At 43.0% G+C, this 26,820-nt stretch overlaps 1 long non-coding RNA gene across 1 annotated transcript; it reads left to right on the forward strand.

Moving 5' to 3' along the window:
* The first annotated feature begins 443 nt into the window (after positions 1-443).
* On the forward strand, positions 444-26,820 carry LOC121682096. The gene is made up of 4 exons (XR_006022427.1): positions 444-582; positions 15,589-15,596; positions 25,018-25,023; positions 26,809-26,820. It is a non-coding gene; the product is annotated as an uncharacterized LOC121682096 (long non-coding RNA).

Here is a 26,820-nt window from a genome sequence, read left to right on the forward strand (position 1 = left end):
TTCCGAACGTCTTAACCGACTGTATGTATCGGGAAAAAAGGAACATTGGAGAACGCACGCCACATGAAAATACATCTTTGGTAAGTATTTATCATATGGGTATTGTTGGATTTACAACACAGTTACAATGTCTACTTAACTTTATGTGTTGAAACTAAGACCAGCATTAACCTTTCCCGATTCCCACTGACACTAGTAAATGAGGCGTTGTGGACTTCAGCAGCCAATGAGAATTGCACTTCAGCCCCTGAATTTTCTGATTGGTTGATGAATTGTGGAACAAACGTAACGTTGTCGACAGTTTTGAGCAAGCACACAGACGAAGTTGAGCGAGCGCGACAAGGAGATCTCCTGAGCTAGCGGAGGAACAGTTTATGTGAGCACGTACAGTGAAACTGAAAGAAAGGGGGCTGATGTTGCACATACATAGCATGTGAGCACAACATAGATTCCTGTTTGCTCAACTACAAGTTTTTTTGTGCTCGAGTTTCATTTTTCCTCAAAATATAATTTGTGTGCTCGCTCAAAATATTTTTCTGCGCTCAAATTGTGCTATTGCTCGCTCATAAAAGTGGAACAAATGTAACTCCATACACGTGTACATGTATGTGTGTGTGTGTGTGCATGTAGCGCTTTGTGAGTGAGTGAGTGAGTGTGTGTGTGTGTGTGTGTGTATGTGTGTTTGTGTGTTTAGATGTGTATATGTGTACGTTTACATGTACGTGTATGTGTACGTGTGCATGTAGCACTTGGTAAGTGTGAGAGAGAATTCAACTGTTTGCAGGCTTTATTTGTCAATGGGCGATCCTGGAAGCCATTCCCAACGTCATACCCTGCGCCGTTGTAAGAGGAGGCGACAGATATAGGCGATGGCTGTTTTTGTTTATGACTCACATTCATAGTGTTACAGCATGAAAACCCTGCTATTTCACTAATTCCCTTTTTTTGCCTGAGTTTTCATAACAAAAGTTGACTCCTGTTATTTTTGTACAAGTTTGCACCTCAGTCCCCAGGGCCCAAAACTCAATCTGTATCTTAGCAACCGGTGCAGTGACAAGAGGAAGATCAGAGACGCTACTTATTAACCTGTTGCTATGACTACAGTGGAAGGCAATAACTCACAAGAAGCTTTAACCCTTTCCTCAGATCACACGTGCCGCCCGCGATCAGCGGAGAGACAGATAAGGCACAGAGCACCTTGTAGGGGGAAAAAAAATCAAAGGCGTTGCATATCAGTGCACATCCCCTCCGTATCAGATTTCATATCGCACCTCTCGCCTCCGCTGTTTGTGACACGCCCAGGCAGTCCCTGCAGACTCCGTTTGAGCTATGTAGGGAAATCAGACCCGCGCTGAGTTCCCAAACACCTTTATGCAAAGAGGAATAAGAAGAGAATGTGACACACAAAGAAATGATGCACAAAGAAATGCTCTGTTTCCTTTTTCCTCTGTTTAAAACAGGTCAAACGCATGCAGATATCCATGGGGGGGAAGGCTTAGCGAGCTGAGCAATCAAAGCTGATTTGACACAACTATGATGGAGAGTGAGTCCAGATGTTTTCATTTTGTTGAAAAAAAGCAGTGGCGCATGGATGCTCAATTTGTGTGTGTGTGCGTGTGTGTGTGTCTGTGTGTGTGTGTGTTTGTGCGTGCAGTGCAAAGTGCTCTTTCAATGGTGACAAATGCTGATGTGCCCACAAACACACCCATCAAAACGGATGTTGCTCTATCCCAAAATCAATGCATTTTTAACAGCCCACAATTACGGCACGCACACCAATTCATCAGGAGATTTCGCGCCCAAGAGGAGGCGGAGGCGGAGGCGGAGGCGGCTGTGCGTCAGGACCGGTGCGTTTTCATTACATTTCAATTAAGGACTCCAAAGTCAATTAGCCGAGCCGTTTCCATTCCGAACCAAAGGGGGCCCACTTCCCAACCGCGCCTGTGATCGTCCTCATCAGCACGGGACAAGAATAGGAGACGGCATTGTTTTAGGGAAGGTTACCAAGAGACGACGCCTGCCTGCGTGTAGAGGCTGCTAATGCTTCCGATGCACCTGCGTTTACTCATCATGGCTGTGACAATAATGGCTGTGTATGGTGCTCACGGGACTGCATGCGATAAATTATGCACGCACACTGATTCAAGCACCATGAATACAATTTAGCGGATATATTTGTGAATTGTGGAATTAGGAGTCAAGATGATGAATAAAGGAATGAATTCTAGTAAGGTCGTTTGGCTGTATATCAGGAGCAAAAGTCACCAAAGGGACTTCCATAAAACAATGCCACTGCCTACACTGGCAGGGAAAAAACAGCACCTTTGCTCCTTCAGTTTTTTTAATGGTTCCAACTATAGTGTTATTTATTTATTTACTTGTTTTTTTATAACAGTGAAATACATAACTCTGTGCGCATTGCCTCTGGCTGTTTTGTGGTAGAGACATGAAGAAAATGTAAATTTAGCCAAATCTATTCCCTTCACTTCAACACGCACAACATATCATAGTGCCAGTCTCAGTTTTTTTTTGTTGTTGTTTCAAATAAATGCATTTCTATATTGCATTATTTATGTAATGATCTGTTTCGTTTCTGTTCAGTCATGCATTGAGAAAATGTTTGATGTCAGATGTCAGGGTCTGAGCAGTCGACTTTTTCTTCGCCCGCAAGAGCGCGCACTTTTAATACAGATGCAATTATTGCATCCGCTTGCTCTTTTATGAGGACTACCAAAGCATCGCGCCGCGCAGGCTTGTAGCCCCCGTAACCTGACGTGACTTTAGATTTCACCTCAAAGCCACACATAGTGATGAGTCTGTTGATGAAATGCCTCATTATCGGGAGTCATACTGATAGCCTGCATCAGAGGAGACTGGGATCAATCTTTGCTAATAAGACTCGTTGGAGAGCCGCTTTTAATGACTGATTATCAGCCCCTGTTATATTACGTGTCTGAGTACACACATAGGCCTACAGGGCAAGCCCTGAATCTATAATACAGCACCCCCTACATACACAGTCACACACACACACACACACACACACACACACACACAGAGAGAGAGACAAAGACACAGACACACACACACACGCATACTCACAGAAGGTAGACAGCATTACCCAAGAGAGCATTTAGCATTGTTGTGATAATGCTGATCGCTCAGAAGCCACACAAACGTAAAAAGATTAAAGTCAGGTGAGCTTGTCAGTTTCGCAGAAGACTTTTTTTTAAGTGAGTTAGAAATACAAAAGGGGACAATAGACCAAAGCTGAATCTGGGCAGGGAATGTCCAATCACATTGCAGTGCTACCTCTCTCCCTATGCAAAATAGGCTGCTCCGACTCCAGGGTGGAAGAAGGGAGATGTTCGACAATGTTGGTTTTGTAGCAGGTGTGGTGCCTCACACGGAGGCTTTCTTCTCCACTCAGCAGACAGGGATGCGCAGTGAGTGCGGTCACACTGCCCCCTACAGTTCACACAAAACATTACACCACTATAGTATTTCTTTCGGTCTTCCGCTCCTTCATACTTTCTGTCTTCCCACAACAAAAGACAATCTAAAAGATATCTAATTATTATCTGCTTAGTTTCTCTTGCACAATAATGAGATAGATTAAACAATAGATTTAGGCTTACATTTACTATTTCTATATGGGCCGAATTCCTCCTAGAATGTTCAAGGCGAGGTCTGACAGAGTCAGAAATCATGCTCAGATTTTATTAAATGTTTACACATCTGAAAATTAACTCCTCTGTTTTTTCTACAGACAACCTTGAGGGTGAGGCACACATTTCCACAATGAAGTGCATTTAACTAGCCTATGATACAAAGTTTTTTGGGAGAAGAATATCTTTTTTGTTAATTGTGGTGAATGTTCACAATAAATTGCCTCATCTTAAATTATTTATCAAGGAGAATTTTAAAATAATTTATTATGATTAAATTGATACATCACTGAAACAATAATAACATCACACATCTCCCTCTCCTCAGGTAAAGATAGATCATTTAGAACTAAATACCTTTCTTACTATTCTGTTCCTTTACTCCCCATTTCTGACCATAGCTGGTGATCTGAATAGACTCCCATTTCAGGGTAAACTGTTCCCACTGAAACGCAACTATTCCTACTCCAGCTGTTAGTGAAAATGAACACGAAGGAATTCTGCCTCAAATGTATCCTTCATCTCAGATGGCTCTTGTTCTGTGCATGACAACATGAATCCCAGTCATTGGGAATAGGGCATTTCTTACAGAAGTGGAGACGTGAGAAGTGAAACATGGACTCATGCATACAGTAGAGTGCTAATGGGTACTTTAAACGTACCTGCAGGAGGGGAAGTAGAGAAATCCTTCAATTCTATGGCACTCAAGACATTAAATGCAGTGAACTGGTACCCTAAACGCCAGACTACTTTCCCTTCTTTGTCTGTGTCTCTTATCTCGAAAGGTCTCTGATAAGCAAAGTAAGCCCATACCGGACCACGTCCTGGGATGGCCATGTTAACGTCCATACCACTGACAGGCTGGCTTGAGAAGTAATGAATATCTCAGTATGACATTTGGGTGTAGAACAAAGAGGCGAATGGGATGTGAAGGATTTAAGACTTTGGATGTGTTCCAATGTGATATGTGGAATGCCCACATACAGTATCTACAGGTGTCCCATAATCATACAAAAACAAACACACACACACACACATGCACACACACACACACACACACACACACACACACACACACACACACACACACACACACACACACACACAATGCCCTTTAACTTCAACCTGATTCTGACACACACTCACAGACACACATATTTTTGCTTGCCTTTTTTATGCTTCTCCTTTGTCCCTGTTTCATTTGTTTCCTCCACTGTTTATGCTACTCCGTCAGGACCTGTTTTCCTTGAGACCTCTTCAGGCTTTTAATCTTTTTTCTCTTTGCTTACCTGGCTGTCTTGTGTCATTACTGGCGTCCTTCCTGTGATACCTCCTCTCCCCACCATCATCTAGGACCCCGTGGCCTCCCACGTCGCTGCCGTGGAGAGAGGGGTCTGTATCTCGGCAACGCACCTAGCAACCACTCCTCGTAACCATGGATTATAACCTGTTGCCAAGGGAAACAGAGATGGAGGATTGATTTTCAGGGATGAAAATGGAAGAGGGCTAAATGGAATAAATAAACTATGCCTAGACATGGCACAGTGCATATGTGTGTGATTTTACTTTATTCATTCATCTCATCTGGATGTGTCTGAAATATTCATCAGCTGGTTTAGGCGGTCAGACCCTCTTTGTCCTGCCTGTACGTGATGTTCAATTCAACCCAAACCAACAAGTGCCCCCGTCGCCTGCTTTGTATGCGATGCATGTTAAGTCTGTAGACATGCCAGTTAAAGACATGCTGTTTTCAGACAACCACACAATGTGCAATACATAAAAGCAGAAATAAAACACAGAGAACAAATACGTTATTTTTTTAGTATTACAGTATTATTTTCTGAAATCGTACCAAACAAAGACATCCCAAATGTATTGTATAATTGTTCTTTTTAGTTGTTTTGTTTCCTTGGAGGATGACTAAATGAAACAAAGCACAAGGACAAGTGAGAGAGGACATGGCTGTGATTGTGAGCTCAGGTGCAAATGGCACCAGGGCAAATAGCTTTGTAGAAATAGCGCACTGTGAGTTGCTCAGGAACCCCGCTGCTTCCAGAATGTTCTGAAGGCCGGGGCTTTTCATTAGCCGAGCGACTAACAGCTCGAATAACGGCTAATTATCTCCTTCTGGATCAACTGATTGCAGAGCTCTCAGGTAACATTTTAAAAAGGAGGGAGGGTGGAAATGAAGGGAGAGAGAGACGAAAGCACAATTTTACAAATCAGGATCTACAGGGTGCAGCTTGGAACACAAAATATAAAATTTCACTATTCACTCCATCTCACATTAACACACTGGGAAACAAATGTTGGTGACAGGGTGACGCCTTATTTCTATTTTTTATTTTTTTTTTACTCTTTTTTCGTGGTCTTACGTGTGTGTGTGTGTGTGTGTGTGTGTGTGTGTGTGTGTGTGTGTGTGTATGTGTGTGCTATTAGTGAGTATATGTGGTAGTGTAGGTCAAATTTGTAGCTCCTCAGATCTTCTACATCAAGATCTAGGCTACATAAGAAATGGTCAATTACATACCACTGTTTCCATGGTCTTATGTATAATATATGATATATATTGTATAATGAGCAACTCAAAAAATGAATGAGCTGTAATTCATAAAAAATAAAAAACCTAAACATAAAAAAAAAAGACTTGTGCACTGATCCAATACTGTCAGTTCAACACTGGCTCAAATAGCTGGACCACACATTGGTGACAATGATCTGCAATCATTTTCTGTTTACCAAGGCAACAAGTTCTACAGCGACTTATTGTTATAAAATCAATAAAACACTCACATAAGATTAGTACTCAGTATCGCCCAATACCAAAAGTAGCCTACAGGTATCGTTGCCATATTGTGGGTAAAAATATGGATAGATAGATAGATGATAGATAGATAGATACTTTATTGATCCCCAAGGGGAAATTCAGGATCAGGATCGGTGTATCCTTAATTTATAGCTTTATTAACACATCTATTATAGCTGCATGGATACTAATCATTATAATAACATTAATGTTACATGGCTCTCCGTTAACAGTATAGCTATTTGGCTATAAGCTACTTCAAAATATTGGAATACTGTGAATCATACACTCACTAATGTTGTGTTGGCTATTTTATCTTTCAACTAACATAATGTTTCTGTCCTTGCAATGTTATTTAAAGCTTTTAGTTCATCAAGAGCACAGTACAAACTTCCAGGTAGAATATGGTCAATGAGAACACCAATATGGCACTTTCTTGGCCATGTTATAGTGGTAGTGGTGGCTTATGATTAATGTCTTATAATGCATCTTAACATATAAATCACACACACTCACACACACACACCATCAGTGGCAGATCTGATGTGAGATTTTTTGAGGTTTTACTGAGTGTTGACTGTTGCTTGCTTACTTGTCAACTCTCTTCAGCTATGGTGAAAACAATCTGAGTGAAGCCCTGTGTTGCGTATTCAACTCTCTCTTAATCCTCTTTTTGATGAATGCTTTTACATGGCCACACAAACTCATAATTACTTTAAACCCCACTCATGCCATCGCCTCCGAGGCAAATTACAGCGCGACCACGCCAGCATCCTGTGGGCAAGCACATGGATATGAAAGCCTGCAATTCTCCCCACCCTTATCACCCTCGCCAGCGCACCCGACCACAGTAATGATAACCTGCCACCAAGGACCACCGCAATGTAGCTGTAATGTCCTTGGAAAGTGCAGTCGCATCTCTGCGTGAAGCTAGGGCGAGCGAGCTGTTCGTGTCACTCGCGGGCGCCTTTCCGCTATCAATCTGAGTGTTAATGGTCAGACGATCCCTCGGTCCGTAGAGCGACTAGCCATTGTTGGGATGACAGCTGACACGGGCTTTGGGCATAATGACACCGCTGTTAGTCGCGGTGCTTTGACACATGTCATGGGTTCCCCGCCATCTCTTCTGAGCTCTTTGCGGTGTTATTAGCCTTGGACAAAAGTTTCTCCTGGTTGATTAGGCAGGGTAAGACAACAAGGCTCGACGGGATCCTTGGGCTTTTGCCATGAAAATGGAGATGGCCTTAGTGCACAAGTGCTTTTAAATAGGAGGAAGACAGCAACATTATGTGCATAATTATTTATTTTTCAATACCCGACAGACAAGCCCACCGCAAGAGACTAAATTTGGCACATACTATCCTCTCCTGAAGTCCACGTGAAGGCCAGGGTCACCTCACTTCACACGCTCATCATTATACGACAACCCCACCTTGTGGGCAATTTTAGAAATTAAGATAAGAGCAGTATTTTCCTATTATCAAATAAAACATGAAAAAAGATGCCATATATCAGATATATTATCAATGCAGTACATTAAGTACATCTTAATTTCTTGTGCTATTTTTTCTAAGCCAAATAAAAAAAAAAGTAATCTGAGCAAACAGTCATAGCTACAGAAATCTTTTCAACGTTTCACAAAATTACCCTGTTGAACCAGAAGGTGGCAGTACAGACAGTGACATTTTTCATTTACATGTAAAGTCTTGTGCAGTGAGAACAAAGGATTTTTGGCCCACTTCAGGTGCAGGAATTTATATATAAGGTCTGATGTTTGAAAGAAGTAATGTGATTAATGTTTTACTAAAATGTAAAAACATAGTTGAACAGATGTCTCTCTCTCTCTCTTTCTTTCCCCTTTTGATGCATAACCACAAAGCATATGCCCTCATAACACTTAGGGTTAAAGGCAAAATCTTTCGTGTGTGTGTGTGTGTGTGTGTGTGTGTGTGTGTATGTGTGTGTGTGTGTGTGTGTGTGTGTGTGTGTGTGTGTGTGTGTGTGTGTGTGTGTGTGAATCGTGCACTGGGCACTTTTGTGTGCCTGCTTGAGTGCCTCTGCATATATGTGTGCTCTCCTCCATTCGGCAGATGTCTGCGTGCCACATTAGATGTTGTTCGGCTTTACAGCTTTGCAAATTAAACCATTAGTTTAAACACGGAGGGGACCAGCTGAGTGCGGCGAGGGGAACAGGGGCGCTTGACTAAGGGGCGCAGCACCGAGCGGAGGGTGCGGGGCTCCAGATGTTACGCTCTCCTGATGGCTGCATGCTCATCACTACGGACAAAATGTCACACGGCGGAATAATAAACCCCTGCTGCAAAAACGGTGCTCTGTGAGCCGTTTAAAATCGAAAGGTTACCTTCACTTTGCCTGTCTTAAAATATTATATTTGGTCCTCTGGGTGGTGTATATTGCCCTCAAGCTGGAAGAGGGTGTACCATTCACTGAAATGTTCTTTAAAGAATGGTTTGGGGATTCCTCAATACAAATACGCACAAGAACCTCAGAGCTACTAACATAAGCATTGTATACCTGAGCTATGTGTAAATGTTTATTTATTTTATGTAAATTCCCTATTACACAAACTTCTACTACGGAAGAGTAAGGGCCTTTATCTAATGGAAAAGTTTAATCATGGGAGAAAACAACAAGGCCACAGAGATATAGCTACAACTGTTTGTGAAATACCTAAAAACAGCTAGGCTCAACTTTTGTTTGCTTGTAATAGAAGTTCTCTTTGCTTGTTTGATGTGCACCTATCTCACTTGCTTCAGCTGTCCTTTGATGAAAACCAGACACTATTTTCTAGCACTATCTGTAGGCTGCCTTTCATGTCCTTAAGCTGTGGTTTATCTGGACAGTGAGTATGTGCGGAGGACACTCCACACTGCCGATGTTTGTTATTTCCAGTCAAATTAGGCGAGATGTGAAGAGCCTCTTGTCTCGTCCGTCAGTGTGGCCTGAAGTCACATTCAGATTCCACTCAGGGGGAAGCATATCAGTCTGCACACAGGGAACAATGGAGCCTGTGAAGTGTGTGTGTGTATGTCACTTGGTAAATATTGAAGGATGGGAGAGAGAAACGAGTGTGTAAGAGAGAGGAAAAAGAGGCAGGCATGAGACAAAGAAAAGACAGAGAGAGAGAGAGAGAGAGAGAGAGAGAGAGAAAGAGAACAGAATATGACTGAAGTTGAGGCACAACAAAACAGAGAAATCAAGAAGGAAGAAAGCAATGGAAAAGATGGAGGGAGAGAGAGAATAACAGAAGGAGAGAGATTAAATGAGAGAGAGAGAGAAAGAGAGCATACAGATGAGGTAAAACATAGATGGAAATGGTGGAGTAAATGTGTTAGTGTGGTGGTGAGAGATGGCCTTATGAGGCAGCTAATTGATCAATTATGTGAACAGAGGGAGGCAGGATAGCTGGAGACGGAAAGATGGATAAACCTCTGACACAATGACTCTGATAAGAGAATGGCACCACAGGCAGAATATCCACTCAACTTAGATGGAGGTGAGAGAGTGGTGCAACTTTTAAACACATACGCAAATCTACATGGTATCAAACAAGCTAGCTAGGTGATCAGTGGCTGGGTTATGATTCAGTCAAGAGAACCAGTGTTACAGTGTTATAATAGTAGTAATAATTCATAATTAGCAATAGATAGTAGAGTAATACATAATGTGTGCAATCCATCAGAGATTTACTGACAGGTTTAGCATGCTATTTTTTGAAGATAGAAAAAAAGAACTATTGGCAGTGACCATCAAGGAATGGAAATATTAAAAAGTGTAGAAGCGAGGTCTTAAAAGTACATTTCTGAGAGTTGTGAGGACACAAATATCAACAAGTCATTTTTGGTATGTTCTCTCGAGAGAAATGCAGGATGTCATATTTCAGTTTCAGTTTAAAACTTTGAGGTACGACCTAAAACGACTCATATATATGCCCACAGCATGTCTTTTTGTAATAGATAGCAAGATTTTTGTCATAGATTTTGGCAGAGTTGGTTTGATAAAAGAATTTAATGTAAATATATAGCCGGCATTATGCAGACGCGTGATATTGGAGGTATACATTCACCACCAGTTTTGTTTGATTACTGAATGCTACATTATACAACAGTTTACAAGCACTACTCCACATATGTGTATGTGTGTCATTCTGCATTTCTGTAAGGTTGTATGTCAAGGATGCACTATACATGCTGTGGGTAACTGAGCCCTGCGTGTGACTACTGTAATTTTCACAGGTGGAGATGTCACCCACAATATTTTCTGCCTCTGTGTGTGTGCGCGCACGCGCGCGTGTGTGTGTGTGTGTGTGTGTGTGTGTATGAGTGTGTGTGTGTGTGTGTGTGTGTGTGTGTGTGTGTATGTGTGTGTGTGTGTGTGTGTGTGTGTGCATAAGCATATGTTAAACAATGTGTATGTGGGTGGCTGATCACATCAGTAAGTACTGTATCTCTAGCCAAGAATACATCAGCAAGGTGTGTCCACATGTATGATGGTTTTGTCATAGAGCCAGGTGTTAGTGTTTGTACCGACCTACACATGTTCTCATATGTGTGCCAGAGAGAGGCCTTCAGATATATGGCCATTGGGTCTACCCTTCACAGAGTGTCAAGACCAGAAAGAAATTCAGATAATCACTCAAAGGACTATTATCAAACAAATCATAAAATAGTTAGTACATTAATTATGTTTTAGACATGTAATCCTAGAGTTCCATTGCAGTAAGAATAATTAAACTCTGAGGAGGCCATATGTGCACATGTGTGTGTTATATACATTGTGATTTCTAATGGTGTCTTTCTGTATTGCTGCAACTATGTGTGAATATTTATTGATTGACTGTGTGTGTTTGTGTGTGTGTGTGTCTGTGTGTGTGTGTGTGTGTGTGTGTGTGGTGTGTGTGCATGTGAGCGTGCGGGTGCACGTGTGTGTGTGTGTGTGTGTGTGTGGTGTGTGTGCATGTGAGCGTGCGGGTGCACGTGTGTGTGTGTGTGTGTGTGTGTGTGTGTGTGTGTGTGCATCTGAGTGTGCGGGTGCATGTGTGTGTGAGAGAGAGAGAAACTGCATTACAGCCCCCCCTTTGTGCAGTCCTCTGGAGCTAAACACCATTTCCAGTATTCGCCGACAGGTGGATGGATGGAGCCAAGCCCCCTACCCCACCACATCCCACCCCCACCCAATCCTATCCCACCCCAGCCCACCCCCTCCTGCTGCGTCTCTCATTTGAATAATTCTGGCTAATTACCTGTTTATCCAGAGAGGCCATGTCATCTCGAGAGCCTCGTGGCTAAGAGCTGCCTCCAGCTGCTGTCACCAGACCGCTCCCCCTCTCTGCACAAGACAGCAGGAGACTCCTGCATCAAAGGCAGCCGCTAAGCATGACTATGTCCAGCTAATGTGCAGGGGGTGTCACGGTGTGTATAATTACTTGGTTGAGCACGCATTTTAGGATGTCGCCATTCAGTTTCCTGGGGTCTAATCTGGTAAAAGGAGAAACATCAGAGCATGGGTTTAAGTGTTTATTTGATGTGCTATGACATTAATAGGAGTGCCACATACAACACACATGCATGCAACAAAAGAGGGAATATCTTCACATATCTATAAGTGTCTTCACATGCTTTGTGCAAACGTCAACACCAACTCTGATGAGTAGTTTGTATGTTTGTCAGATGTGCAATTTGGTCAGTGTATAGCTTTGCTTCTATATGTCTGTTTCTGTGTGCCAGATTGAGTGTGTATGTGTGTGTGTGTGTGTGTGTGTGTGTGTGTGTGTGCGTGCCTGCCTGCCTGCGTGTGTGTGTGTGTGTGTGTGTGTGTGTGTGTGTGTGTGTGTGTGGGATGATGCCACTTACCCAATCATCGTTCAGAATTGCCTCTCATTATCATCAGGGACCTGCTGCAATATTGGGCTAATTCTGCCCAGCCCGTTCGTCACTGGCACACTGGCATTGGTATGCAAGACCTCGCACTGTACTGCAATAATAAGGGAATAAAATCAATGGTGTGCCAGAAAAAGAGAGGGAGAAAGAGAGAGAAAGAGAGAGAGAGAGAGAGAGAGAGAGAGAGAGAGAGTAGAGTGTGAATAGAGAGGGGCCCAGCTCTCAGATATGGCACTAGGACAGACAACACTGCATTACAGCAGCAACTCAGAGTGCCTTAACACACACTATCTATCTCCCTTGTACACACAGTCACACTGACAACAATTTAAAATGGCAGCACTGGGTGTGTTATGATGGAGAATATTTAGCTATTACTTTTGTGTATCTTTCTGCTTTGTGTCATTTTGTTTACAATCGTGGATGAGCGACTGTGTGTGTGTGTGTTTGTGTATATGTGTACAGTATGTGCATGTGTATTAGTGTGAGTGAGTGTGGGATACAAGTGCAGTTGTATTTGTCCTATCTCTGTGTGTGTGTGTGTGTGTGTGTGTGTGTGTATGTGTGTGTTTGTGTGTGTATGTTTGACGGATGTCTCCCCTGCCGCATGTGAATGCGTGTGTGTGTGTGTGTGGTGTGTGTGTGTGTGTGTGTGTGCGTGTGGGTGTGTGTTTGACGGATGTCTCCCCTGCCGCATCTCGTTTGAGTCCTAATGGAGATGTCAGAGGCGTGAGCTTCATGTGTTCATCTCTCTAACTGTTATTTATGAGTCTGATTAGCCCTCCTAACCTGGCCATCAATTAACGCTGGGGAGGCCTCAGTGCGTTCACTGCTGCTAACATCGCTAGGCTAACACAGCTGCCGATCTGAGCCAATGCAATGCAATGCTTGTCGAAATGCTTCTGAATGCAATCTATTCACACAGATACATACCAGTTCTGCTAGCGATGCTAATGCTGCTTGGCTACCCTGACAGCAAATCCTATCTTTGTTTCTGAATGCCACCCCATGCTGTGTTATGCTGCTATGATAACATGGACGCAGATCAGCTCCAATGCAACAGACATATTATCTTCCTTCCAAATGCCCCCAGTCGCAAAAACAAATATCAGTGCTTTCGAATGTAACCCAGTAAGTTAGATCTGCTCCCAAGAGCCTCCAGGAAAAAAATGTTAAAGATAGTGAGACTATTTCATTTGCATGATTTGTTCCCATATGCTTCCTTAGGGGGGCGAACAGACAGGACATACTTTGCCGCTTATAAAATGTGAGGCCTTGAGTTGAACTTTTTTTCAATTTGAGGCAAAACGTGAGGTGCTCTGGGTACATAAGCAGCACGCAAAACACTTACTGCCATTATGAAACAACATCAAAAAGGAGCACCTGATTGCCCCCTTATGCCGTCTTTCTGATGCAAATGGTGATCATGCATCTTTCTGCTGTTTTCTCATTTCATTCTCATTCCAATACCAGCTATTCCTCAGCTGAACTTTGTGTATCCGTGGAGACATCCACATAGTTGGGTTAATCATTTCTCACTTGTACAGTATCTGTGTGAATGTCTGACTCTATGCTGAGATCTTCCATGATGCAGACAAACGACTGAGATGTTTGCGGTTTAGGGGAAGGTGAAGGCAAGGCAGAATACATATGGAGGGGAGAGAGACCAGGCAGAGTTAGTGTCCCTGTGTGTGTGTGTGTGTGTGTGTGTGTGTGTGTGTGTGTGTGTGTGTGTGTGTGTGTAAGAGAGGAGTGAGATTGGGTGTTTGGGCCTTTAGCCTCTAGGCCAGTGTGCTGACAGAGTCTGAGTGAACAGGAGAGCAAGTGATAAATGTGGGTGAGATGAAGAAAGGAGAGGAGCACCACCATATTAACACCCATCCACCCTGGGTATGGGCTAGACTAGAGAGTGTGTGTATGTATGTGTGTGTGTTTATGTGTGTGTGCTTTAGACTGTGTGTATCTATGTGAATATGTCTGCGTGTATATGGACGTGCATTGTGCATGTATGTTTAAGTGTGTCTGTCCCTGTGTATGTGTGTGTGTATGTGTGTGTGTGTGTGCGTGTGTGTGTGTGTGTGTGTGTGTTAAAGGGGGGGGGTGACAATGCCTCTCTCCCCCCTTTCTCATCTCCCTCCTCCTGACACCCCTGTGGCCCCTCCGTCACACTACTGACTCTCATCACTACCCTAATCGTCTCGGCCCCACGGCAACGTACGTGCATTGCCAATTTAAGAGCCTCTCCTGTTCCCCTTCCCCTTCGTACACACACACACACACACACACACACACACACACAGAGACACACACACACACACAGACACACACACACACACACACACACACACACACACACACACACACACACACACACACACACACACACACACACACACACACACACACACACACACACACACACACACACACACACAACCTTTCCTCTAATCCTTGCACTCCCAGTAGGGCTAGCAAACCTGTGTCCTGTACTTGCGTAAATAGGTGCTGAGAGCTCATGTATAGCTCAGGGGATGTGTCCTTGGGAGGGTTTGTTAGGTGTTAGACATGCCCTGTACTTCTGAAAAATGCAAAGAACATGTGTGCTGCATACACATAGACACAGGCGTAGGCACACTCACAAGTTTACCCCACATCGCTGGCATCTTATGAGGTCGTTATTATCCTATTAGCTCGTTATTAGATTCATTATTCGCCAATTTGGAGGCAGTTTCAGGCAGAAGGGAAATCAAGTTCAACCTTGAACAATGGCAGTGATCAGTCACAGGACCTGAATTCAAATAGTGTTTACGCAAGAAGCAATCACACACACACACACACACACACACACACACACACAGAGAGAGAGAGAGAGAGAGAGAGAGAGAGAGATACACACATATACAGCCTGTGGCACAAACACAATTTCGCCAGGCAAGCTAACTCAATCTGAAAAGAAGAGTATCTAAAGGGAAACAAACCCTATCTGTTTAGCCACATCTGCAGCGGCGCCTTGTCACATTGTCTTTAATTCCCCGCTACATTACGGCACCGCTCGACTCAATAAATCTAGCGGTGACTGATGGCCACTATCTGCACCCACCCAGCCCTTCGCCAGTCAACAGGAGGCCCTTCACACTCCATTATTTAAGTGGCGCTGATTACGAAGCGCTCCTTCTGCGAGCAGACTGCCAATGTCCTAAGAGAGAGAAGAAAGGAGAGGAAGTCTGAGAGAAAGAGAGAGGAGAGAGAGAGGAGAAAGAGAGAGGGAGACAGGGAGGGTTGAGAGTGAGCAAATGAAGAAGAAGGGAAGTATAATTACACAAGTGAAAAAGAAATGAAATGATGACAAGAATAATAATTAAGTGCAAACGATTTCTGTGAATTAAAGATCAGAGTGGAAGCAACTCTGTGTTGTGAGAACGAGGGAACTAGAGAGAGAGAGAGAGAGAGAGAGAGAGAGAGAAATCTGCCCAGGCTGATAATAGCTGGGTGGCGTGTGGAACTCTTTGTAGCAGAGTGGGGAAAAGAGTGTATGTCTTTGTTGCTTGCCTTTCATCTCCTGTTTGTGTAATTACCCATTTCTCTGTTATTACACTTTCATCTGTCCGTCTGGCCGTATCGATATTAAAATCTAACCATTTGAATTAGCTATTGACATCCCCATTCCACATTTTATGGGTCTGTATTGACTGCACATCTTTGTTCTCTGAGGTCAATCAGTTCAATGTGAGGACTGAGGCTCTGAAGCCTCTCGCTCTCTCTCTCTTTCTCTCCCTCTCTCTTTCTCTCACTCTCTCTCTCACTCTATTCTTCCCCCCCATGTTCACGTTCATTCAGGCCAGTCTATGGAGGCTGTGCCATCTAATCTGTTCCATCAGCCCCTCCATTAGTCAAAAGAGAATGGAGTATAATTAGGAGTGGTCTGGCGGTGTGCGCACAGGGAATGGGAATGAAAGGGATTATTACAAGTGCTAATGCCGCCCGAGTCTCACTCTCCACATGTCAGAGATTGTGTGTGTGTGTGTGTGTGTGTGTGTGGAGGGAGGATCGACCTGTCCCCAGAGTCCACAGAGATGTCCCTCATTCACACATTTCTTCTGTCTGTCTTTTCTTCAAATTAGGTTTTTTACTATTTATTGTTCTTTCTCTTTACATTTACTTATTTAGCAGACACTTCCATCCAAAGCAATTTCCGACAATTATATTACAAGGGCCGTAACTTGGGGTTAAGTAAACTTGCTCATGGGCACAACTGTGGAAGCCAGGAATTGAACCTGCAACTTTTCAGACTACTGCATGCTAGTCCAGCTCCTTAACCACTTCACTACCACCACCCAGAGCTACTCCCTGCCCACAGCTACCACCGCCCACAGCTACCACCAGCTGTCTTTCTCAACCTCATTGTGCTTCTCCTCTATTGTCTTGTTTCTGGACTTACTTCCATCTCTTGCCTCCAAGCCTTCATGCCCTGTCTTGGTTTCCCTGATATTCAGCCCCATATCAGATATCCACACACAGCTGATGTGGATATTAGGGATGGCCCGATACCACATTTCAATACCTGATACTGGTACCAATCTGATATGATCTTTTCCTCTCTACTCCGCTGTTGCCTAGATGCATGCTGGAGAGGCAGCAATGGGTTCAGTCCAGCATTTCCAAATGTTTAATGGTTTAGACCATTGGTTACAGTCCTGCAAAGGTGGTATATTGTTCCTATTCATTACTATGCAAAATGTCCTGGAATATACAGCTCAATAATATCAAAATGAGATACCTATTGACATATAAACAGTGCCACCGTATTAAACATGCAATAAATCAGCTTCACTACTGTACGGTGGAGTAATCTCTGGACCCCCCCAGCCCGCCCCCTTGAAACCTGATCCCCAATGGGCTCACCCCAGACTCTGTATTTGTGGGCCAACTTTCCTAAAAATGCTGTACTTCACAGAGTGTTTGACCCCTAAATGACTGAATCTAGGAAGTGCAAGAGACAAAAACAGAACATGGACACAGAGATATTATGATGCTGCCTGTGTGGCCTGTTCTTATTGGGTTATGAAACCGAGGGAAATAAGTGTTTGTAAATGTGTGTATGGTGGGTATGATTAGCCATTAGGCCAAAGGCCTTATTTAAATGAGCAGAGACAGTTTAAGATCTTTGAGGCGAGGAACGTTTGGAGTGTTGCAGTTGTCAGTGATGGTGCTGCTGAAAGGTCTCACTCCCGTTCTACCTAACGTTACTTCTTAAGTGGAATATGGTGGCCATGTTTTCTATTTCTCCTAATGGAGTATCACTGGTTACAGAAATAATTTCAGTTTTTACTTTGCTTAATTTTATTGGCGTGTAATCTTATATACATATTAGTCATCCTAAAATATATCTGCTTTAAAAGATAACATTAAGCATATATAAATGTATATTCTAAATCTACTAAAATACTAAGACAGTAACATCTATTTACTGTTAAAAGTATTAGTCTGGCTCACAAGCAGTATGTTGCACCCTCAAGCATGGTTCTGTTTTTTTTTCTATGACTTTTAAAAGGAAAAACTAATTTTCCTTTGCTGTGGTTGACTTCCTCCGAACATTGAATCAAGAATGACAAGCCGAGGCAGAGCAAAGCATTCTGGGACTCCGTTTTGCTCACTGTGCAAGTTCTGTATTGAACGTTGGTACTTTTCTAGCCCACTGCCGTTTTAATGAAACTGATACAGTTTTTCTAGCGCTGGTGAGGGAAGTGTTCAATGTGACGAGCAGGTACCGTTCAGCTTTATGACAACCGCAGACACAGTTCAGTGGAAAGCCCCCACTGGAGTTGCAAGCCTTTCATTCTTTTAAATGGAGGTGAAATGGGCGAAATCTTCCCCCTGCAGACCAAATTACCCCTGGCTCAATCAGAGTCGCTTCATAAGAGATTTGCTCGGAAAATTAGCATCTGCAGAATCGCAAGCTAATGCAAATGTGGTAGGGGAACTGTTAGTTCGGAGACAGGCACTATGTTTCTCTCCCCTCGCCTCGCTGTGAAGTTATTTTGTAAGAGCGGACAGGATCAGAGAGGGAACTTCATTCATTGTAAGGAAGACAGAGAGAAGGAAAAGAAAGAAGGAAAAAAGAGAAGAGAAAGAAAACAACAAAAATGTCCAGGCCACTCACTCTGTCTTTGCCAGACTCATTTTCTTTCGCAGCAGCCTGCAGCTATCAAAGAGTGTGTTTGCTCTCAGAGCAGAGATCTATCACTCCTCCTCCTTCTCCTCTCTCTCTCTTTCTGTCTCTTATTCTCTCTCTCCTCACGGGCATACTCCATACCTCTTTAATCTTCAGATGGCCCAATCAAAATGGCCTCCTCCCAGGGGGCTTCTAGTGAGGTAGGCGATAATTTCTGGGTTCTGGACTCTGCCCTCTCTGTCAGATGAGACCCAGGGCTATTTGCCACTATATCTGCAGATTCTTATATCTATATATATATATATATATATATATATATATATATATATATATATATATATAAATATATTCTATATGGTGGACTTCAGTTTCTGGAAAGTAAGCAGTAGTCTGATCATTTGGACTCACTGAATATGTCTTATTAGCAACTGTGAGACTAGATTTGATAGATTCTAGAAAGTTCCCACTCATATACTGCCCCACTGCTGTAACTCCTGCTGTGGGAGGCTTGTACCATTCAGCATACTGGACAGAAGTATCAACCCCTTTCGAGTTCCATGAGGGGTGTTCCAGAGGGATATTTAAGCCCCAACTGTGGGGAAGTTGAGGTAGGAACTTTCCCCCTACCATTGAACTGTTGGGTGTGGCCTGCAGTAATGATCAATGCTTACTGATTAAACGCGATCAGATCTGCTGAGCACTGACGACAGCTGCAACAACTGACATTTTTGAAAATCAGCAAGACTTTTTTCCTTGAGAGCCCACAACAAAAGGAAATGAGTGGAAAGAATGTCAGTGTTTATGCAAAAGCCACGCAATCTGATGGGCAATTACATTCATGTTTCAGCCAAGATTACAGATGCATCCAGTTTAATTCATTAATCATCTTTCCTCAATTACCCACATTCTCTTGTTCTCACAGTTTTACTTACAGAGCCATTTTTAGAGTGTACCTACTGTGTTCTATGGAGTAATAAAGACTGCAGCACACTGACACTTAATTATGAGAACTGTATGGTTAATTTAGGGTTGCAAGAGTAAGTCAGGATAGTGGTAGGGATAACTGTCATACACTTTACCTAGTGACTGAATTACAAGGTAATCAGCACTATAATACAACATCCTAATTGTAGCGGAGGGAGAGAGCAGTGATCCCACTCGGTCTTGAACCCAGGTCTCCGGGGCACTAAACCTGCAGCTTGACCACAATGCCAAAGAGCCAGGCCCGTTGGTATGGCAGTCAGAGCGCATACTCAACTGTAGTGGCGCTACTCCGTCACACTAATGCTAATTCTTAGCTTGTTTCCAGCTTCATTCAGTCAACATCACATTTTCCTCGGTGTGTCTAAAAAGCTAGTCTGAGTCTGGTGAGGATGCTTGTGTACTTGACTCTAATCCTGCACCATGCCTTCCTGTACTCTAATCCTGCACCATGCCTTCCTGTACTCTAATCCTGCACCATGCCTTCCTGTACTCTAATCCTGCACCATGCCTTCCTGTACTCTAATCCTGCACCATGCCTTCCTGTACTCTAATCCTGCACCATGCCTTCCTGTACTCTAATCCTGCACCATGCCTTCTTTGCTGTTACACTGTTTTTTTTCCTCCTGCCTTGTTCCTGTTCTTCGCCTCTGTGATTATTTCTTTCGCTCGGCAGAGGAGAGATAGAGAGGAGCGAGGCAGGGGCTGTAGAGGGTTGTGTGTGTGTGTGTGTGTGTGTGTGCGTCTGATTATTAATGCAGTGGCAGTCAGCGTGGCCGCCAGGTTAAACTAGCGATCAGCCCTCACTAAATAACATCATTCACACATGTGCAAACACACACACACAAACAAACACACACACACACATACACACACACACACAAGGATGCAGACACACTCTACACATCCACAAATGTACTCTCATCTACCACACAAACACCTTCACACAGCACAAATACACACACTCACACATAAAAATAATGGCATAAGTTATTTTTGGACAATTTCTTTTAGCCTACATTATCATCATTCAACTTTTTTGGGTTTTCTGAAAAACCTAAAAACAATTACTTATGCCATTATTTTAGAAGAAACTACACTAAAATGCATGTACACATTTGCACACACACACACACACACACACACAGACACATACACACACACACACACACACACACACACACACACACACAGGCCATACAAATGATGGCAAAGCAAATTATGGCAAAATCACAGACATTACCTGTGAATAAATCAGACAGCCCCCCTCCACCCAGGGCGATGTCAGATACACACAGGTAGTGTAGAATTTTAAAGATCTGAATATTCTTCATAGCCATTTTACAAACCAAGACCCTGTCCAGTATAATACACTTTAAAGAAAAAGGAAACCACACACCCACACATGCACACACGCACACACACTCTCTCACACACACACACACACACACACACACATACAGGCCATACAAATGTATGAAATGTTCCTTTACAAGGAGAAATAACTGCGGCACGCAGCCCATGTCAGACTCGACCCCCAGTATTTTGACCTTGTCCCGCTACATCAAAGAGCCTGCCTGCTCAGACACAGCGCTGGAGGTCTATTGTATCTGAATGTGCGACAGCAGCGGCAGCTAATATTAGGGGTCAGCTCCGATTCGTCTCGCCACGGTGCCTCTCCACTCCTGAGCCAGTCACCCTGAACCTCGATCGCTTTCCATTTGCCACTGTTGTATAAATCCAATTGTTTTTAATTTCACAGTGATCAATTATTTGCTCAAGCCGGGAACATGCACTGGCAGAAACAAGGGCTCTCCGGCTTGATGAGCCCACACTCTAGAAGCCATTGTGAGAGAAAGAGAGAGAGAGAGAGACAGAAAGACAGAAAGAAAAAAAAAGAACAAGAGAAAGAGAGAGATTCTGAGTGCTTTTCTTTCCTTCCTTTTTCTGTTGTGATAAAAGAGAGAGTGGCATCTTTGTGCTTTGCAGCAGAGAAGAATGTTCCGGACAGATGTAAGTGGACTGCTGCTGATTTGGCTTTGCTGTGGGGGGTGGGGTGGGGGGTGGGGGGGGTAAAGGGACAGGGGGTGTGTTGGGGGGGGGGGGGGGGGGGGTAAAGGGACAGGGGGTGGGGGGGGGGGGTAGGATGAGTGGAGAGCAGAGCAGTGGGGGGAGAATCACAGCAAATTTCAGTGCAATCTGTCTCTCTTTTACTTCTTCCCTTTCTCCATGTTTGTTTCTCTCTCTCCCTCTGTCTCTGTCTATGTGTCTGTCTCTCGACCGTAATGACGTCTGTCTGAAAGGCTTCTCCTGTGTAGTCTGCTCTCTTTGATAGTTGCTTATTTCTGGAGCCTCTCTGCCGCTCTGCTTGGTGTGCAGCCATGACAAGGCCTAATTATGGTGCTGAGGAGAGGAGGGCACACAATTACAGCCCCCATCCCGCGCCTCGCTATCACGCTCTCTCTCTCTCTCACACACACACACACACTATCATCCTCTTTTATTTCTCTCTCTCTTTCCCTAATTTACTATCATCCTTTCTCTTGGTCGCTCACTTTCCTTGTCCTCCTTTTTTATGTCTCCTCTATCTCTCTTTCTCCACTTCACTATCATACTCTTTACTCTCTCTCTCTCTCTCTCCATCCTCCTCCCCCTACTTTTCCTCCCTATCATCTTCTATTTCTCTCTCTTTCTCTGAGCCAGCACAGGTTCTTGCACAGAGTGGAGGTGTGTGTGTGTGTGTGGGGGGGGGGGTGTCTCCAGCATACCAAGCAGTATTCCCACCTCCCCCTCCACCTCTCCACCCACTACACCCTCCTCCCCCCCCCCTCCTGCCACCCATTTCATTCTCCGCACTCGGCGGCGCTGCGTCGCCGCGGTGATGCTCCATGACAATGCTCATAATGGGTTCATCAGAAATCCCACGCGGCCGGCAAAGACGGGGTGTCAGGCTGTTCACATCTCAACGCACCAGAAACTGCTGACACTCATAACAAATGGGCCGGCAAGGAGGAGAGAGAGAGCGAGAGAACAAGGGATGAGAGAGAGAGGGGGTGGGAGGGAAGGAAGGAGGGGGAGGGCAGAAGTGATGTAGGTATGGCTCGGGGCTCCAGGCTGCGAGGCTTGTTGAATACACACGTCTGATTCTGCTCTGCACCCATCACGGCTTTAGAGACAGACGATAAATGTGTGTATAGATCCACCGGGGGAGAGGAGAAAAAAAAATAATGAGAAACGACTTTGGAATGAGTTTTAAATTATAGCTCTTTGGATGCAGTGAAAAAAGGCCTGTCAATATCAGTGGGCGCACACTGTCACACGCGCACACGCACACACACACACCGAAAAGAGTGGGGAGGGATTTTGTTTTGGTTCATCACTGATTACCGTCATAATCCTCCGTCCTCGTTCCACTTGGAGGAGCGGGCACACACACACACACACGCACGCGCACGTAGTCACACACACCGCTTGTGTCCGTCTTTGTGCCGCACACTGTGATTGCCTTACATTTAAGCGGCGTTCTGTCAGGGCTTTGTACCGACAAATGCTTTTCCAATACCAATCACAGACGAGCACACCTCATTTAAATCTGTGAAAGAGGTTTTGATTCCATCAGCAAAATGTTCTGGGAGACGTAGGAGCAGGCCATTCAATAATGCAGTGATGTGCAGGAAAAAAAATGTGGTTAAGAATATTCTTGCCTGCTTCACCCCCTGCCCCATACCATTCGCACCCCCCACCCCGGTTCTGGTGCAATACCAAACTCCATGTGCATTCCTCCAAAGATAGTTGCTGCAGTAGGCTACCACACAAGCTTAGCCTCCAAAGGCAATTTGACTGTTTTATTTTTTTTTGTGTGTGTGTGTGTTATTTTTCTCTTTTTTTTTAGAACGCCAAGCACAGATTGCATGGCATGAATATTCAGGACGTGAGCTGTGTGACCTTCATTCCAAGTGCAAGAAACTCACTGCATGTAGAAAAAAAGACAAGAAAAACATCAAGACAAAGGAGGGTTAAAAACACATTTCATAAACCATAATCCATCATAAAAGAGACTTATGAACACAATCAAGTCTTTCTTTTAAAAGGAAAGTGATTGTGCAAACATAGTTGTGGCTAGATTCACTGAGACGGGCAGCTAATATCTTCACAGCGGCAGCTTGTTGACCTTCAGACTTATCAGGGAGTATCTTTTGTGTTGGCCGCGGAGGAATGATGGGCCTAAGAGGAGGATAATGCATCCAAATTAAAATCTCCCGTAAATCCAGTCCGCTGATTGCCTGAGTGCCGCTGAGAGTTGTTAAAGCCAAACGGTGAAGGACTTCCTGAATCCCAATGTCCTTTCCTGTTGATTGTTCATTAAATTTTACCATGTGTGTCTGTCTTCCAACACTGTGTGTGTGTGTGTGTGTGTGTGTGTGTGTGTGTAGTATGTGTGTGCATATCCGCAGGGGATCATATTGAATCAGAGCATGCTTAACAAGGGCTTTGATGTATAATTATTGAAATGGGTGAGTGTGAGTTATTCTACAAGAGTGCTGTTCATAATAGTGTTAGTCTGCCAGTTATACATACATATTGTATTGTTAATAAACATGTAATAAATATAGTAATACATAATTTATAACATTGCTACAACACTTCAAAGGAAAATGAATACCTAATCCTGCTATTCACTATCTCCAAAGTACATAGAGGATCCAATAAAAGTTCAGAGTCTAAGTTATGTTTGGTTGTGTGACATGAAATTAAATTAAATTTACTAAATAATTTGCTCATTTTACTAAATTGTGCTCTGAATTTACTAAATTGTTTGCTCATTTTACTAAATTGTGCTCTTATTCAAATTTTTGCACACTAAATATAAAATAAATGCGCTCATTTTACTAGATTGTGCTCTAAATTCAGTTAATCGTGCGCACATTTGGCTAAATAGTATGCTCATTGTAAGTTGTGTGCTCATTTTTCAAAAACGGGTGCAAAATTTTGTAAAATGAGAGCACATTCTCTCGATATACAAAAAGATCTTGCGGTGACACCTCCCGGGCTCTGTAATATCCAGACTGACATGAGTGTGGATGGATGATGCTATTCACATATTATTAGTATATGCTCCCAAGTTATATTTTATTTACCGTGATGTTTCGGGCCAACTCAAGCCCTTCATCAGACGTGAGTCAGCAATCAAAAGACACCCATATATGTACAATTAAGTGATCACATGATCATACAGTGGTGTTACACAGGCAAGTAATTAATCAATCACAGCAAGTGCCAACACATGTTCAGTAATGCAGTGCATACATACATCCATACACCTATCTACATTTTCCAGAAACACCTACATACACTATATACAAATATTACAGGAATCCAACAACTACAAAAACATGTAAACATGACCTCATTCTCTGTCCACAGGATACACAACAGCCAGATGTCAAAACAGACTGTGCAAAATTGTGCAAAATTGTGCAAAATGTGCAGATTGGCGTCCACTGTCAAAATATGCAAATTAGTATGTCAGCATTAAACTCATATTCACTAATAGTAACTGTCCATAGAATAAGCAAGTATACATAAATCACATATCACAAATCACTAGCTAGTTGTCAAACAAACAGTCTGTGCAAAATTGTGCAAATTGGCGTCTATCATCACATTGTGCAAATTAGCATCTTTCATCAGGACTCATCTCATGTTCACTAATAGTACATATCCATAGAACAAGCATGTCTCCACATCTCATATGTCAAACATCAGCCAGCGGTAAGCATACATAAGCTAGATATCAAAGAACAGTCTGTGCAAAGTTGTGCAGCATGGCATATATTATCACATTGTGCAAATTCGCGTCTATTGTCAGGACTGTGCAACATGGGGCCCAGGCTACAGGAAAGGCCTAAGATCGAAGTCCTCATTGAGGCCGCGTGGTGACAGTGTGTCTAATGTATATATCCAATATGCTTCCCTCTTAAGAAGTAGTGCATTAAAATCCCCTCCCCGACTGGGTGGTTTGATCAGTTGAATTCCTGTATATGTTAAGGACGAGACATTGTGAGAGGCCTGTGTGAAATGAAGTGCTACTGGACTTCTAATGTCATGGAGACGGATATTGGATCTATGTTCAGAAATCCTCGTTTTAAGAGGTCTAGTGGTTTTTCCTATATAAGCAAATCCGCATGGGCATCGGAGCATATAGACGACATTGATGGATGTACAAGTTATAGTGCCTTTTATGTGGTAGATCTTCCCGGTGTGAGGATGGTTGAAGGTTTCGGTCTTGCCACACCTGTAGTTACCAGTGGGTATTTTGCGTAAGAAATGTTCTTGTTGTGGTGGGAGATTTGCACAGATTGTTCTTTGATAGCTTATGTATAATTGTACATATTCTAGCTTATGTATAATTGTACATATATGAGTGTCTTTTGATTGTTGACTCACGTCTACGTAAATAAAATATAACTTGGGAGCATATACTGGTGTTGCGGACTTTTTTCCCTCTCTCATCGTAAGTGTTTTGTCCAGCACCCAGGATCAGATTGGGATGTGCGTGCGTTTTTTCCTCTGTGATTCACATATTATTACACATTACTTTAACTAAACTCTACCCATACCTCCGCATGTACAGTTAGGCTCATATGTCTTTGAACTTATGCCAAAGTTGACTAAAAAGAGGCATATAAAATAATCTTTTGGAAATTGATCTTAATGCCTTAAGTAAAAAAATGAGGAAATATCCAACCTTTAAGGACACAAATTGGCTGGTTTGATTTGCATTGAGCTCAATAAGCATCAAACCAGCTAATAGGCTAACTGAAATAAAACCATGACAATCTCTATTGGTATGGTGAAGGGTGTGTGATAATTTGGGGCTACTTTAATTCCAAAGGCTAAGAGAACTTTATCAGGATGCATAGTATCCTGGGTCCATGAAGAAACTGGCCTTTAAAAATAAAAATCGGCCTGCCTCTATGGGAATTTAACATAGGGGTGTGAATACTTACATGTATGACCCCTGTATTTTAAGGAAGAACATTTATTTATTTACAATACATTATTCATTCACAAAAAAATGGTCTCCTTAAAGTTTGGATATTTACTCATTTTTTATTTAAGGCATTAAGATCAATTTCCAAAAGATTATTTTATATGCCTCTTTTTAGTCAACTTTAGCATGGGTTCAAAAACGTATGAGCCTAACTGTATACAGTAAAACAAAACTAACTAACTAACTAACTAACTAACTAACTAACTACAACTAATTACTGTATTAAGTACTGTACTTAT

The sequence above is a fragment of the Alosa sapidissima genome, chromosome 14, assembly GCF_018492685.1.
Source record: "Alosa sapidissima isolate fAloSap1 chromosome 14, fAloSap1.pri, whole genome shotgun sequence".
Taxonomy (NCBI): Eukaryota; Metazoa; Chordata; class Actinopteri; order Clupeiformes; family Clupeidae; genus Alosa; species Alosa sapidissima.